Source organism: Leptonychotes weddellii, chromosome 11 (assembly GCF_054177405.1).
Source record: "Leptonychotes weddellii isolate Sample4059 chromosome 11, ASM5417740v2, whole genome shotgun sequence".
NCBI lineage: Eukaryota > Metazoa > Chordata > Mammalia > Carnivora > Phocidae > Leptonychotes > Leptonychotes weddellii.
This window is the reverse complement of record NC_138379.1, coordinates 20,041,483-20,059,754: the sequence shown is the minus strand read 5'-3', so window position 1 is coordinate 20,059,754 and position 18,272 is coordinate 20,041,483. Positions and strand designations below refer to the sequence as shown.

The 18,272-nt window shown below is 35.9% G+C and overlaps 1 pseudogene; it reads right to left on the bottom strand.

The window, feature by feature from the left end:
• Nucleotides 1-777: 777 nt before the first annotated feature.
• On the bottom strand, nt 778-2,039 carry LOC145716272 (cytochrome b-like; annotated as a pseudogene).
• Between the last annotated feature and the right edge of the window lie 16,233 nt (nt 2,040-18,272).

Below are 18,272 nucleotides of genomic sequence, written 5' to 3'. Positions count from 1 at the left end.
ACTCTCTTTCTCTAAAATAAATAAATTTAGAAAAAATCTTTAAAAAAATGATTTGACTTAATGGGGTGTGTCTGATTAATATGTCCTATGTAATATTGATCATGTGTATTCTGTCAAGGATATTTGTGGGGTATAGGATTTATATGTACAATCAATTGTTTCATATATTAGTTTAATGTACATGGTAATATTTGGGGCAAATCATTAATGTGTGATTATACATGCATGTGTAATGATTTATATATATAAAAATATATATATATATACACTAAATATGTGGTAGACTGAATGCACAAAGTTCATAGCAATGGGATCAACTTAGGATTTTTTCATACTAACAGTACGTGACAATGTTTTACTGTTCATGTATGAATTTTCAAGGAGTAGTTATGTAGAATTTCAGCTTTGGGTGTTCATGGTGGAGCTGGAGCTTCTTCTTCCTTGAGTCCTAGGGAGAAGTATTCTTTTTCTGGCTTACAAGAACGGAGAAATATATTACAAACATTCTGTATTTTAGAAGACTATTTTTAGTAATTTTTGTGAATGCTTCAGTACAGCACAAAGTTCATAGCAATGGGATCAACTTAGGATTTTTTCATACTAACAGTACGTGACAATGTTTTACTGTTCATGTATGAATTTTCAAGGAGTAGTTTATGTAGAATTTCAGCTTTGGGTGCTCATGGTGGAGCTGGAGCTTCTTCCTTGAGTCCTAGGGAGAAGTATTCTTTTTCTGGCTTACAAGAACGGAGAAATATATTACAAACATTCTGTATTTTAGAAGACTATTTTTAGTAATTTTTGTGAATGCTTCAGTACACGAATGAGGAAAAAATGCTGAGTAGTAAAGATGAATGGATGTTCAACTGGTTGTCCTCCAATGCATGTTAGTGTTCTGTCTGCTGCTAGTAATCAGAAGAAGCATTGATAAGGGGATTAGAATATTATCTTTCATTATTATTGATGTGTGAAGCATTAAAGTAATTGCTAGAATTGGAATTGAGAAAATTAGGGATAATACACTGCCTAATTTATTAGGAATGGGCCTTTAATTGTGCAGGTGAATAAGAAATGACATTCCGGCTTAATGTGGGGATTGGGGAGCCTTGAGGGGGTTGGCTGAAGTATATTGTCTGGATCTCCTAAAAGGTCAGGTGAAAATAGGACTGAAATGGACAGCACTAGAATTAGGAATAAGGGTCCTAGGATATCTTTCACTATGTGAAATTTTGGATTGGAGTTTTATCCAGGTCAGATGAGATTCCTGATGGGTTATTGGATCCTGTTTCATGAAGAAATAATGGACAATCACCAGGGCTGAGACCACGAATGGGAGGATAAAGTGAAAGGTGAAGAACCAGATGAGTAGCTTTGCCGACTGAAAGTCCCCCTCAGATTCATTCTACCAGGCTAATGCTGGTGAAAGGCATAGCTGAAAGATTTGTAAGGACTGTTGCACCTCAGAAGGATATTTGGCTTCACAAATCCTATGAATGCTGTGGCTATTATTATGAATAATAGAATGATTTTCATATTTCATGTTTCTAGGAAGGTATAAGCTCCATGGCATAGGCCACATCCTACACGAATGAATAGCAGATAAAAATATATGGATGCTCCACTGTGTGTAGATATCAGATAATTCATCCATAATTTACGTCTCTGTAGATATGGGTTTTGGATGAAAGGCAGTTATTATGTCTGATGTATAGTGTGTAGCTAGGAATAGTCCTGTTAGAATTTATAAAGTTAAGCAGGTTCCTAAAAGAGTGCCAAAATATCACATGATGAAATGCTTGGGACTGATAAATAAGTTGATAATCTGGATTAGTGGATAGGATTGTTGGATGTGGGTCATTAATATACATAGAGTTGAAATATGATCTCGATTTTTAGTTCACTGGTCATGATTAAAATCCATATGAGGGGGTGCCTGGGTGGCTCTGTTAGTTAAACATTGGACTCTTGATTTTTGGCTCTGCTCATGATCTCAGGGTTGTGGGATCAAGCCCCATGTGGGGCTCGGAGCTCAACCTTGAGTCTGCATGAGATTCTCTCCCTCTCTCTGAGCCTCCCCCTTCTTGTGTGCACTCTCCCTCTATCTCTCAAATAAATCCTTTAAAAAGAATCCATGTGAGAATAATAATGTCCTATATTGTGTTTTAAGTACTATTTTTGTGATTAGTTTTACAGGTTTTTGTTTTGTTTTGTTTTTAAACCTATTTATGGTCGGTTAGGGTTGATTAAGTGGTGGAATCGGTTGTGGTATTATAACAGATTATGGTGGATCTTTTTTAGGTTTAATTTTTTTTTTTTTTTTAGACTTAATGGGGGGAAGAAGATATTGGTGGTTTTTGATTATACAAGGCTTTGGCCACTGAGCAATATCCTGAGGTTTGGGTTTCTAATATAATTGTCTTGGGGATGTTTCTTTCAGGGCTGTTGGTGAAAGTTATGGTAGTTTCAGGTCTTAAACATAATATCCACCTCATTTTTTAAGTTTAATTGGTTAGGGGATTGAGTAATCTATGATACTGGGGATTCTGGGGTTGTTTTGTTTTGTTTTGGTTTGGTTTGTTTGTTTTTGTGAAGGGCCTTTAGAGATTGCCTCATTATATAGTTGTGGTATTTGACTAGTAGTTATGATTGGTTGATTGTTGCTGATTGGTGTTATGGTTATTCTACACGTTACTCGTAGAAATAAGGTATAGGTTTAGGATTAATATGATGAGAAAAGAGGAAAACATATAATTTAATTCCTGACCAAAAAGGTCTAATTGGTATGGAGATTCTTATTTGGAAGTGGGAAATGGATTTTGGTAATACACTTTCTAGACAAGTTAAGTCTAGTAGTAATGATGTTGGATTTCCTGTCTTGCCAATAAAATTTTTTAAATTTTTTATTTAAATTCAATTAGCCAACAATCATTAGTTTCAGATGTAGGATTCAATAATTTATCAGTTACATATAAGACCCAGACTTGACAATAAATTTCATGAATGGTGAGAAGCAGTGTATACTAGTTGGAAAATATCTGAGAAGATTTGAGAATTGGGATATGTATGAAGGATGATCAAATATTGGAGTTTGTGTTGTAAAGTTCAGTTAAAGTGCCAGAATAAAACCCAAGATGGTCATGGCAATGGCTGTTAATTTTAGATAGTAAGGCATGATTATCTGTGAGGTAGTTGGAGTATTCTTGGAAATTAAGAATCTGGCCAAGATATTCCCAATTAAAAGTCATTTAATAGAATTGATTAAGAAGGGGTTGTTTTCACTAATAACAGCTAAAGTAGAAAAATGGGTCTGTCCTCGGAGTGAGGAACATAATTTGGGTGCTGTAGACAGCTGTTAGGGAAGTGGCAATGAATAATTAGTAGGGCTCATGTGCGTTGGTATACGATACGTCGGTGGTTTTAATAATTAATTCTTGAGAGTAAAAATCTGTGAGGAAGGGTATTCCTGTTAATGCTAAGCTACCAATGATGAGAGAGGTTGTGGTAAAAGGTAATGCTTTAAATAGTCCTATTTTTCAGATGTCTTGTTTGTCATTTAGATTATAAATAATGGATCTGGAACATATAAACAGTATAGTTTTGAAGAATGCAGATGTGGAGAAATGTTAACCGTGGTTGATTAATACTAATGTTACTATTAGGTTTAATTGGCTTGAGGTGGAGAAAGGAACAATTTTTAAAATACCATTTTGGGTAAGAGCAAAGATTGATGTACATAATGTAGTGATAACTCCTAGTAAGAGTTGCTGTTTGAATAATTTTATTTTCTATTAGTGAATGGAAATGGATCAGTAGAAAGACACCTGCTGGGGTGCCTGGGTGCTCAGTCGGTTAAGCGTCTGCCTTTGGCTCAGATCATGATCCCAGGGTCCTGGGATCAAGCCCCACATCAGGCTCTCTGCTCAGCGGGGAGTCTGCTTCTCCCTCTGCCTGCTGCTCTGCCTGCTTGTGCTCTCTCTCTGTCAAATAAATAAATACAATCTTTAAGACAAAGAAAAAAAAAGAAAGACACCTGCTACAACTATGGTATTTGAATGGGTATAGGGCCTTCTATGCCTAGCAAAGTCATGGGTGAATGTCAAAATGGGCAGATTTGCCAGCTGTAGCTAAAAGTAGTCTGATTAATGGAGAATTAATATGATTGAAGTTGAGTATAAAAATTTGGAAAATATCAAGAGTTAGGGTAAATAGGAACCATGCTCTTGATACAGTTTGAATCCACTACCTCCTATGTGGTTTATAGAATTGCTTGGAGGTAAAGGATGCGTACTCTAGAAACTATAGAACACTTGAGAAAGAAATTGAGGAAGACACAAAGAGATGGAAAGACATTCCAGTTCATGGACTGGAAGAATAAACATTGTTAAAATGTCTGTGCTGCCCAGAGCAATCTACACATTCAGGGCAATCCCTATCAAAATACCACTGACATTTTTCACAGAGCTGGAACAAACAATCCTAAAATTTGTATGGAACCAGAAAAGACCCCAAATCGCCAGGGGAACATTGAAAAAGAAAACCAAAGCTGGGGGCATCACAATGCCTGACTTCAAGCTATATTACAGAGCTGTGATCATTAAGACAGTATGGTACTGGCACAAAAACTGACAAGTAGATCAAGGGAATAGAATAGAGAGCCCAGAAACGGACCCTCAAAGCAGGAAAGAATATCTAATGGAAAAAAGACAGTCTGTTCAATAAAATTGGACAGCCACATGCGGAAGAATGAAACTGGACCATTCTCTCACACCACACACAAAGATAAACTCAAAATGGATGAAAGACCTCAATGTGAGACAGGAATCCATCAAAATCCTAGAGGAGAACACAGGCAGCAACCACTTCAACCTTGGACACAGCAACTTCTTGCAAGACACATCTCTAAAGGCAAGGGAAACAAAAGCAAAAATGAACTATTGGGACTTCATCAAGATAAAAAGCTTCTGCACAGCAAAGGAAATAATCAACAAAACTAAAAGGCAACCTACCGAATGGGAGAAGATATTTGCAAATGGCATTATAGATAAAGGGCTGATATCCAAGATCTATAAAAACTTATCAAACTCAATACCCCAAAAACAAATAATCCAGTCAAGAAATGGACAGAAGACATGAGCAGACACTTCTCCAAAGGAGACATACAAATGGTTAACAGACACATGAAAAAATGCTCCACATCACTTGCCATCAGGGAAATACAAATCAAAACCACAATAAGATATCACCTTACACCAGTTAGAATGGCAAAAATTAACAAGACAGGGAACAACAAATGTTGGTGAGGATGTGGAGAAAGGGGAACCCTCTTACACTGTTGTGTAAGATGTAGTGAAAAAAGGGGCACATACACCCTAATGTTCATAGCAGCAGTGTTCACAATAACCAAACTGTGGAAGGAGCCGAGATGTTCTTCAACAGATGAATGGATAAATAAGATGTGGTTCATATATAAAATGGAATATTACTCAGCCATCAGAAAGGATGAATATCTACCATTTACATCGACATGGATGGAACTGGAGGGTATTCTGCTAAGTGAAATAAGTCAGAGAGAGACAATTATATGGTTTCACTCATATGTGGAACATAAAGAATAGTGCAGAGGACTATTAATAGGGGAAGGGAGGGAAAACTGAATGGGAAGAAATCAGGGAGGGAGACAAACCATATGAGGCTCTTGACTCCAGGAAAGGAGCTGGGGGTTGCAGAAAGGGAGTTGGGTGGGGGGATGGAGTAGGTGGGTGATGGGCATTAAGGAGGGCACATGATGTGATGAGCACTGGGTGTTATATGCAACTAATGAATCATTGAGCATTATATCAAAAATTAATGATGTACTATATGTTGGCTAATTGAATTTAAATTTAAAAAATGTAACAAGAAAAAAAAAGAATTGCTTGGAGGGTCACAGTGTTGAATCTGCTTGTCTGTGTCATTGCGCAGTGAGTAGGAATGATATCATTCCTATTCCCTCTCAGAATGAAAAGTTGAAGAAGGTTGTTGGTGGTAGCTAAGATTAGTACAGTAATAAGGAATATAAGTACTTGAAAAATCGGTTAATGTTGGGATCTGAGTTTTATCATGCTGATATAATTCTGTAATTGACCATGAAATGAAAAATGCTACTGGTATAAATCTTATTGAGAAATAGTCTAATCTAAAGCTAAGGGATAGATTTAGGATTTGAATGGTAATTCAGTATCAGTTTAAAACAATTCTCTTGGCCTGAATAAATGAATATTGTTGTGGGGATTAGACTGGATATGAAGGCATAGGAGAGGCTATTTTTTACACAGTGTGGCTGTAGATCACTTTTGTAGATGTAAGAGGTGGTTATTATAATTGGTAAGGTTACCATAAATAATGAAATTAGTATGGAAGTGGTGAATAGATTTATTACTTTTATTTGGAGTTGTACCAATTTTTTGATTCCTAAGATAAATGGTTGGTTCTATCCTTCTAAAAGTTTGAAAAGCCATATTATATATGGAGGAATGAATTAGCAGTTTTTGCATACTTTCTTGGTGAATAAGAAGTTGAGTTTCTATTATATTCACATTCTCTTTTATTTAACTATATTTACAGTATAGATGGGGCCCCCAAATAATTTTGGGATTAAGTATTATATTAGGGATATTTACATGTAAGATTTCATTTGAGCTGTATGTTTCTTACTTTCCCTTCTGAGGACATGATTTCCATAGCTCTGAGTTTCCAAACAGAAGACTATTTCCTCAAGTAGATAACAATGCAATAAACAATTATTAGATTATTTATTGCAAGATAAGGTTTCTCTATAAATGTTTATCTTAACATTTAAAGAACAGATAGTTGTGTGGGCAGGAGGAGGAGATTGAGTTTAGAGTGAGTGTTTTCTGAAATGATTCACTGCTTTGTAGTTTGTTGATTGTGTTTGTGCATCTGGTCAACAGTCTCCCTTTCCACAGCTGTAATGATTCATAGCCAATTTTACTTTTCCCTCTGTGATAGATTTTCCCAAATCCCCATTTCAATAAACTTAAAGGGTGTTTAAAGCATTTAGGTCTTCTTCATGTTGGAGTTGTTCCTTGAATATTATACATTTGACTTTTGCATACCTTCTACTCTTTATTGAAACTTTTTTTGGTTCCAATTTGACTTTATATTGGCTCATGCAAGATGGCACTAACTGTGGAATCAATTTTTTAATTTTGGTGGTGTTGATTAAATTTTATTGATTATTGCAGCTTGCCTTTATTTTATTAAAATGAGAGGAAAATGCAAAAGATAGCTAACAGCTAATATTGATGAAGTAGGATTGAAATACAGAAGGAAGACATGTGTAATGATAAATGTGGTTGTTTTTAGCCTCAACCTTATTCCGTTCTGAAGAAACATAAAATTGAAGAAACTATTTGAAATGCTTGTTATATATCATGAAAGATTGTGCCAGAAAATGGTAGGGATTGCATACAGCACTTTATTCCGTATGGCACAGAGTTCTTCCTCCCTATCTCTAACCATGCCGTTTCTTTGGACATTTGCACTTTTGGTTTGTGCATTTTCATTAAAAAACACCTAGAATGGAGTTCAGCTCTTAATGTTTATTGAATTTAGTGGACTATTGCCCAATAATCTGTGTGTAAAGCAAAGCCTTAGAATTGTGTAGAACAACTCAGTGGGTATTAAGCAACAATTATGTGTCCCAAACCATGATCTCCAGGCTCCCAAGTATGAATAGGAAGGTTAGGTGTGGCCAGGCAGTTTGATGGTCAATTTAGATTAAGGAGCTCTCTCTTTCAAAGCCGTCACTTCAGTACTCTTTGTAACCAGCCATTCCACACTGCCTTTCATTTGCTCTGGTGAGGATGCTACAATAAGAACAAAATATTTCCTGTAGTGAAACAAATGCTATCACTTTCTACCAAAATCTTTCCCTAGTACTTGGGGTTGGAGAATGGCGGGGAACCACTAGAAAAATTTTCACCAACCTAACAAACTGACTTCATAGGTCACTATAAATTTTACCTGTCAAAATTACATAGGGTCATCATAAAGAAATTTCAGGCCATATACAAAATTATAAAGTAGAAAATTATCCAAAATCTCACAGATGTTAATATCCTTCCAGACATCTCCTTGTATATACGTGTATACAAACATAGATATGTATAGAGGTAGAGACAAAAAGTTTTAAAGATTTATTTATCCTGGAGAGATAGAGATCAGAGGAGATTGGGCATGTTCCATAGATGAAGGAGAGGGAGTGAGGGGGAGGGAGGGAGGGGACATGTGAGCATGAGGGGGGAGGGAAGAGTGAGGGAGGGAGGGAGAGGGAGGGAGAGGCGGAACATGTGAGCGTGAGGGGGCAGGAGAGAGGGAGGGAGAGGGAGAGAGAATCTTTAGCAGACTCCCCACTGAATGTGGAGCCTGACATGGGGTTCATTCTCAAGACCCTGCAATTATGACCTGAGCTGAAATCAAGAGTCTGATGCTTAACCAACTGAGTCACCCAGGCACCCCAAAGATAGAGATAAAATTTTAATTAAATTTGTTTACTTGAATTTTGCAAAGAAAAATGGCATTTGAAATGGAAAAACTAAACAACTTATATGTTTTCCTTCAAAATTTTTTTTCTTTGTAAACTTTGTAAACTCTGTAAGTTTCCTAAATGAGTGAGGAAAGAATATTAAGTGTTTAGTATCACTGTAGATTTTTTTTTTTTAACTACATCTTTCAATTTTAGGTAGCATCAATGTATTCCCTAGTCTGAAGGAAAGGTGATTAGCATTCTTAACCTTTCCCCCACTTCCCCACCCCATATCTTTCAGTATTTGTTAGTTATAATATTTTAAACTGTTAGAGTTTATGAAATTTACCATCTGTTCTGCAAACACAATTCCCCAGATGTTCACTCATAGCAAAACAGTTAGTAGATTTAATGTGCATCGCCAGTCCTTTTATGATGCATTTTCCTTCTTCATTATTGATCTGGTTTGCTGCATTTTATCAAGCTTTATCCCCTAGAATTCATGGATACTATATTTCTAGAGTTCTAGTATGTTTGATATGTCTATCTGCTATCTTTATATTTGTCAAGTCGAATGGGTAGAATATTCCTGAGTGAGACTGTTTTCTCCTTCCATAAGTTTATGTCCATAAGTTTCTTATCTTATATTCTTGAATGTGACGATAGAGAAATCTGAGACCCATCTGATATCCTTCTTGCTAGTGATGTGCTTTCCTTGCCTGTGCACTTAAAGAATCTTGTCCTTTATCCATGAAGTTTGATAATTTACCTGGTATGTATCTGTGTTGCTCATTACCGGGATATGTATATATAATATATATAAATTTTTCTATTGTATCCCATACTCTTTTGATGTGCTTACTACTTCATTTTAGGGGAAATTTTACTGCAAAATATACAAATATAGGTGTTTTCTCCCCATTTACATTCTCTTTATTTGCTTTAAACTGTCTTTTTTTCTCTGCATGTACTATATGTTCATCACAGCCTTTTATCTGTAACATTGATTACATTTTCATACATGCTGGCCGGTCTTTAAAATTTTTTTCTGATTTATTCTGTAATAGAGTTACTTTGAACATCCTTAGCTTTCTAATCTTTTTAGTGTAATTCTGTCATAAGTCATCTTTGTCTTTTTAAATTTCATAAATCTTTTTTGAAATCTTATTTTTAATTCTAGAATTTTAAGCCCTTGCTATACTTTTTTCTTGGGCTATGTCTTTCCTTCAAATTGAGCCTTCCATCTGTGTTTTTGTACTTAATATTTCCTTTGCTCCTCTCTCTCCTTATCTCTTCTTTCTCTACTTCCCCTCATTCTTATTTTCTTATTTTCCTCTTTTCTTCCCTCCCTCCCCAACCCCATCCAAACCTCATTTTTCATCTCTACATCCAGATCTTGTGTGGTTGTCATGTTATATCTTATCAAACTTTACCAAGAGCATCTCCAGATCCTCAGTTTTTCCTGACATTCTGACTAAATTCCCTTTAATTGCTTTCTTTTTCTTTTTTCCTTTTTTTTAAAGGATCAGTTTGTCTTTGGCTCTTTGAGTACTGTCTCTGTCCCCTTTTTACACAAAAGAGAAAAAAAAACCCTTATTGGGTTTTAGCTAATACTATTTTTGTTAATTAGCAGTTGACCTACTTTCCTCAAATATTGTGTATGTTTCTCTCCAAGCTGAAGATAAGTTCAAGGCAAAAACAGGGAAGTTTTTAAGGGCAATCAAGCTACAAAAGTATGAACAATTTTTGCCAAGGAGTTAAGTTAGTGTGGTTGCTAAATAATAAGATGAGATGTAAAGCCATGCTTTCTTACACACATCTAGAAGAAATGTTTGTTGCTATCACATTAATTATGCACTTGTATTCTTCAAGGAACAAGGATGTCAAGAGAGTATATTTGGATTAGTAATAACCATTCACAATCCACTTGAACCCCTCTTCATAAAGTTAACTACATATTTGGATGTCAAATACAATTTCTTCCGTTTTCTACAATCAAAAGTCGGTTTGCTTCTCTAGGCTATTAGTTGTGGCACAATCAGAGCTGCTGATTCAGTGTGATTGGTTTGCCTTTCCTCTCCCGAAGAGCTAATTGATTAGTTGTCAGTATGATCTATTTTCTGTTCGTTTTCTAAATCATCATAGAAATAACTTTTGCCAAATATTTAGGCGTTACAGAATTTACTGTATTTACAGAGATAGTCTCTTAATAGTAAAATGCCTGAATCAGCAAATCAAATACTAAGCCCTTTTTACTACACTTGATCTTAGCCAAAAGGCCGAGCAGATGTGCTAGAAAAACCTAATGTCTAGCTGTAGTCAGACTTAAGCAGTTAACTCAGTTAAAAAGAAACACCTGAGCGTAAAGGTTGGAAACTAAAACTAAATCTAAAAATTAAATAACGTGTGATATTTGTTGAATCTCTTCTCCCATTCCTAGAGGAGTGCTCTTGTACTTGGAACTTTTAAAATGGCATTTCAACTTACACGGAACTATAATTGAACAAATTCTAAAAATTTTTGGTAGAAAAAAACGGCACAATTATGTGAATGTTCATTGCTTTATTAGTGAAATTAATAAATGACAAAATTATGCATGCTGAAGCAGCCTGTCAAATAGAGCAGCAACTTTTTTTGGCATAGAAGCAATTTTAGCATCAAACATTTTTTTAAATAAAAACATATATTTTAAGATTGCTTGCTGCATTTGGAAATAGGGGAACCTTTTCCACATTCACTCTGAGAGCCTTTTGAAATCTAATTCATATTGAGTACTTGTCATCCCTCATATTGCCCTAAACTAGTAGAGATATATTCTCAGTCACAGTGCAGCTTACATTTAACACACTCCAAAATTGAGTCTTTATTCATTGCTTAGTAGGATTACTTATAATTGCAGAGGGCTCTTAGTCATTTTATGGGGACCCAAAGAAGAAACCATGCATCCAATTGAATTAAGCAAAATGTGCATCGGCAAGAAAATTAGAAGAATTAAACGGAACATGGTCTGTGCTCTGCTTAGACTCCAATAAAATGTTCTATTTTATTTTATTTTATTTTATTTTTTATTAATGCTTTGCATGCACTCTGGGTTTAGGTCATTTTATAAATGACACACTTAATGAGCAACACTACATAAGTACAGGGAAATAGAGCAATTGGCTCCTTGAACACAGTTTTCTTTGGTACACATCCATACCTTTGGGTTAAAAAGTACAATTTTCTAGGGAAGGCTGGGTTTCAAAGTGAAAGCAACATCTTGATCGTTGAGTACATGAGATGTCCCATTCTATGCATGAAATTCCAGGAGTCTGTTGAAGGTAAGACCTGACTCAACGGCCTAAGTTTGAGCAGTCAGTCTTGAACAGTCCCCCTTGTGATTGCTATGGTCTTCCTTCAATGGTGTAGGGTGTTGTGCAACTTTCTTTTTTTCTTACAAACCTGAAAAGAAAGTAAGGCTTTTTAACCGGTCAATATTCTTAAAGGCACAAATGGAATAAGTATTTTTACTTGTTTATTTAGCATATGTTTATTGATGTCTACTAAGTACTGTGCTGGAGACTAGGGACATACACATGAAGATTTGCCCTAAAGTTGCTCACAGGCTACAGGGATACCTAAGTTATAGATTGCAAATGGTGTGATAAAAGCAAACTTAAGACCTGTGAGAGCACAAAGGAAGATCACGGAACCACCTTCAACTTGGACTACTGCTCTGGTCTGCTTAAATGAGGCCAAATGATTATGCAGTAATTTGACTTTATTTTTCTACTCTTGTTTCTTGAATACAACTTTGTTTAGCTCCATTTTTGTGGGATAGCCACTTCAAGGCTATGTTGAAGTCACTAGGAAGTTAAGACTGCATACCCTACACAGATAAAATGCGCTATATGAGGAGTCCAACAATACGAGTCATAAGAATGCATGTGAAGATATCTGACCTGGCCCAGTTCTGATGGAGATGTTCCATTCTTTTTTTCTACTTATTTTACTAGGTAATCAGAATGGTATTTAACTGAATTCATATTTTTCAGTTAAATAGAAGGTAGTTTAGTCCCAAGCCTAACTGAATAACCATATTAGATTTGCCTTTTTTCAGTACAAAAGAATCTACAAACTAGATAGAACTATAAGGTAATTCTTCTTAGGCATTGGCCAGTAGGACACAAGGAAATGTGATCTTTGAGAGAAGGCAAATACTGAAGGAGAACATAGCATTTGCTTGTGTTCTGCCTGGGGACATTTCTAGACCTGCACTGTCCAATATGGTACCCACAAGCCACATCTGGTAATTAAAGAAAATTAAAGCTATATATCCAGTTCTTCAGTCAAAGAAATCACATTTCTAGTGCTCAGTAGCCACATATGGCTAATGGTTTCCATATTGGACAGTGTAGATATAGAACCTTACCATCACAAAGGTCTTTCAGGCAGTGCTTTTCTAGCCATTGGTACAGGGAATTGGAGTCTAAGCAGAGCACAGGGTGCACTTGGAGCCAAAGTTCAAGGGTGGGGAGTTCTAGTAGAACAGCAGCTGGTGTTTGTGAGGCCTAGTACAGAGGAGAACTGTGTACACAGACCCTCAGACCTCTGCATGGGGGAGAACTGCTTGAGCAATGATCTGTGCTGAACATAGATGGGGCAAGATGCCATGAAGAGTGGTGTGTGTCTGAGATCTGAACAGACACCAGATTCTTTCAGTGCTGGGAGACAGAGGTAATCTCAGCCAGAGTGATCTTGCTGAGAACCTCAGACATTCAATTCAGGCTGAAAGAAAGTCCCCACTTTAAGAATAAGAACCACAGCCTAGAATAGGTTCTATGCTTTTCATGATGAAAGGACAAAATTCAATATAGATCCTTTTTTTTTTTTTAAGATTTTATTTACTTACTTGACAGAGAGAGAGAGAGACAGTGAGAGAGGGACCACAAGCAGGGGGAGTGGGAGAGGGAAGCAGGCTTCCCACCGAGCAGGGAGTCCAATGCGGGGCTCGATCCCAGGACCCTGGGATCATGACCTGAGCTGAAGGCAAACGTTTAATGACTGAGCCACCAGGCGCCCCAGTATAGATCCATTTAATAAAGAATAAAAAAGCCTGACATGCTGAACTCTTTAGGTGTGAAAGGTAGTGGTATTTGCCACTCAATTTAAACAGCATCAAAATGTAAGATGGATGGATAGATGAATAGAATACATATACATAATACATAATCAAGTGAACATAGCAAAGAACTGACAATTGTAGAAACTAGAAGGCAGCTTATATATTTTCACTGTACAGGTTTTTCAAGCTTCATGTATGTTTGCAAATTTCTATAATAAAATGCTGTGGAAAAGCAAAGACAACCCTGAAAGAATAGGAAAGATTTGCTAATACCACAACTCTGTCAGACTAAAGCACAATATACTTTATTTTTAACTTTTAATTTTATTTATTTATTTTTTTTGAGAGGGAGGGGGGAGGGATAGAGGGGAGGGAGAGCAAGAATCTTAAGCAGGCTCCACACCCAGCATGGAGCCCTATGCGGGGCTCGATCTCACAACCTTGAGATCATGACCTGAGCTGAAATCAAGAGTCAGACGCTTAACTGACTGAGCCACCCAGGTGCCCCTAAAGTATGATATCCTTTAAATGAAGACAATATAATCCAAATGCCCTCAATGTATTATTCATATTATTTAAGTATACAGTAAGAATTAAGAATATGAAGCAGGAAAATAGGACACAAAATATGACAACAAAAATGGTCATCAATATAAATAGACCAGCTGGAGAAATTAGAAGACTAGTAATTTGAAACATCCTTTGTAAATGTTTTTTAAGGAATTCAGAGAAAACAAGTTGTGATATGTTAATGAAATACTACACATGCAACAAAAATTATAAACTACTGATAGGCATAACAGCACAGATAAAGTTCAAAACCATACTGAGGGGAATAAGTCCTTCAAAAAGGAGTATATAATATATGAATCCATCTGTACTAAATTCATGGACAGGCAAACTAAGCCATTGTGAAAGGTATCATACAATGCTTCTCTTTGGAGGGTGGACGTTAACAGGAAAGGGCTATGAGGAAACTTTCTGGGATGTTGAAAATATTCTAGATCTTCAGTGCAATATTATTGGTTATGTAGTTTTACACATTAGTTAACAATCAAACTGTGTATTTAGTATTGGATTGTTTATATACATATATATATATATACACATATACACATCTTATCATTGTAATGCATGCATGCACACCCTGTCAAATAGAAAATTGATTGATTTATTAAGATGTTTTCAACATTCACATTCAAACTCAGTGGTATTTCCCTTGTTTAATTGTTCCAGTCTAATGTTACATTATAATTGACAAAGTGATCTATGTGAGGAGATTCATATTAGTCAGCATAATAGTAATAACTTTGCTCTTACTATGGAAAGTACTAATAATGTTAAATGCATTATCTCATTTAATCCCTCATGACAACTTTATAAAATTCTCATTTTACAGATTCAGAGACTGAGGTAGAGGTAAACTATGTTGCTCAACATCTCACAGCTGAGAAGCTGTGGAGCCAAAGTAAAATCCCAAATTTTCTGGTCTTCATGCTTATACCCTTAACCTAATAATTTCACGCTTTATAGAGGATTATATTTAGCTCTCTGCTAAGGCTAAGTTTATTTTGATGTTTGGAATTAGATGAAGGGGACCTTCTATTCATGTAAGGGAACTAGATTTTTCATGGAAAGGTCACATCACATTAATTTCCTACCTGCTGAAGGCTCCAAGTGACTTCCTTCTTTGACATCTACAAAGCAGGACTACAGCTAGTATTAAACTGAGAGAAGATAGCATAATAATTCAATTAAAGACTGATTATAGTGATACTAGTGATGTAAAACAGCATCAGTAATAACAGTAGGCTTTTAGATGAAGGTAAGTATGCACATTTACTTGGAGGCTATTTTTCTGTTGCCAAGAGTTATCTCAAGGTGATAGGATCTGTACATCTTATTCAACTAGATGAAATTATTAGTCAAATGTTATCTTATTTTTAAAGTTAATTACGGGTCAATTTTCTTTCAATATTGCAAAATTTGAAAAGATAAGTTCTGCAGTATGGCTCTGGTCATAAATCTCCTCCATTTTTCTCTGAAAAGTTATTGTACTTATAATTGGAATATCTTTGGATAAAAAATGAGTCTGTTTCTTCAAAGATGATGGAAAGTAAACATTTGTAATGACACACTTCAAGTTCTTTGAGATTTATTTCATCTAGAAAATGTTTTAAGACCATGATATAGCTGGTGTTAAGCATTCTGGTATTTCATTTTCTTCTGCTAGTCCACAATGTTGGTGTATACCAAGTAGCTAAATATTCACTTAAAAAACAAATGTTTAAGCTAGAGAAGCATCTTTAAATAGTAGGAAGATTTTTTTTAAAGATTTTATTTATTTATTTGACAGAGAGATTGTGAGAGCAGGAACACAAGCAGGGGGAGTGGGAGAGGGAGAAGCAGGCTTCCCACCAAGCAGGGAACCCAATGTGGGACTCTGTCCCAGGACCCTGGGATCATGACCTGAGCCGAAGGCAGACGCTTAACGACTGAGCCACCCAGGCACCCAACAGTAAGAAGATTTTGAGAATTTATCTCAAGGAAACCTGTTTCCAAATCCCATTACTTCCTTTACTGATGTTACCTTGGGAAAATTATTTCCTCTTTTGGAGGCTATTTCCTAATTTGAAAAATGGGAAACCAACATTATAGGGTGTTTTGAGGATTCAATCAAATAAAGTATGACGTAGTTGATGGTGAGGAATTTGTTACCATATGTTAAAATATGCTATGACATTATATTCCCACTAAGGAAGCAGAGTGAATACAGTGTCTAGGGATGTAAAATTCACCCTGGAAACACAGGCAATAAACATGTTATAATTTGTGCCCCCAAATCTAATGGCAACTCCTGTATTTTCTCATTTGACAAGTGTCAAATTATTGGCTTGACTTGCAGAACTCACTGTACTTTACCCCTATTCCTCTATGTATTGACCTTAATTTTTCCTGCACCCCCAAAAAACTCTAGGCTACCTACCATTCTGTTCAAACCCAATGTTTTCACCAGGTTTCTTTTATTCACTTATTTATTCAAAATTTATGGACTTATTCATCCATCTACTCATTAAAGCATCTGTTTTAATCCAGCAACACTGCTAAGCACTATGGATAAAATGGTGAAAAAGATAAAACTTCTTGATTTTTGTGGAGCTTACACTATTAAGACTGAAAAGAGATAGCAAATAATTAAATACAGTCGTGCTATGAAGAAAAAATACAGGATGTTAGGAGTGTAAACACCAGAGGAAATTAGTATCAGGACCTGCTGTATTATTTGCAGGGTCCCGTACAAAATGAAAATGCAGAATTTGAAGGTTGGGACAGCAGAGCAAGCACAGGACTCTGCAGAGGTCACATGCCCTTGAAACCAGTTTTACATACTATGGAGGACCAGGGAAGGATTTGTTAGGCAGTGTTAATTTCACAAACTCTGAAGGATGACTGTATGTTCGGTAGACAACTTCAGACTTGCGTTTTTGTTTGCTATTTGCCTTTGGGCCTAACATACTTTTAATTCCTCAAAACTTAGCAGCCTTACATGTTAATACCAAGGGATGATCCAGCTTTTTCAGTCTTGGTTAGGATGTTGGTGGTAGAGGGATGAATCAAAAAGCAAAAATTAAGGCCAGAATTTTATGACTCAGAATTTTTAAACATCAACATCTGTAAATCTCAGTCATTCTTAAATACTTGTAGGAGTACGTTGGCTTGGGAGTTTGTAGACCTGGGCTCTTGTCTTGGATCTGCCTCTGCCAAGGTACTCTTTGTATCAAAGCTTCCTAATCTGGAGAAAATATACTTTTCTTTTAGTTTGACATTTTTAAACTACCAATAATACTTTCTAATTTTGTTTAGTAAAAAAATACAGTACATTTTCTCTCGGTCTGCTTTTTTGGAACATAAAGTCACAGTGTTGGCTGAATCGCGGACAGCATAAATACAGTAATAGCTACCAAAGGCCACCTTCAGCTGGCGATCTTTTCTTAAACAACCACATTAAATCACTAAGGTGACCAGTGCTCTTCCATTCTTCTGTTAGTTAAAGGTCACCTCCACTAGCAACCAATTTTTGTACCTCCCTGGGGTAGATGCTTAAGACTACATTCATTGTCTATATTAACTTCTCTACTGCATCTGTGAAATATCAAAGTAATTAAAGACTTATATAGATGTTCAGTCACTTTATTCTCAGGAGACTTTTTTTAGACCAAGAAACTTCAGACAGTGTTGTCTCAGAAGGTGAAACTAAAATTCAGATTTCTGAAGACCTTCTACCTTATTAAATTGTCCAAATGCATTAATAAACTGAAATACCTTCGGTAATTGAAAATTTGTGCTGTATTAACCTGGATAGTTAAGGCTGTGCTATGATAAAAAAAAAAAAAGAAAGAAAACAAAAAGAATACCTATACCTCAGACATAAAACAACAAAAGGTTTATTTATTTATATTTTTCAACATTCTCCATGACGTTGCTCAGCAGGACAGACTCACATAATCTCTACCATCATGTAGCTGTACCATCTAGAGCATGGGAAATCGTTGGTATAGTGGTGGCGGGTGGGGGTGGGGAGCACTTGATCACTAAAAATATTTTTTTTTATATTTGAATTCACAGTGAGTTTTTTTTTTT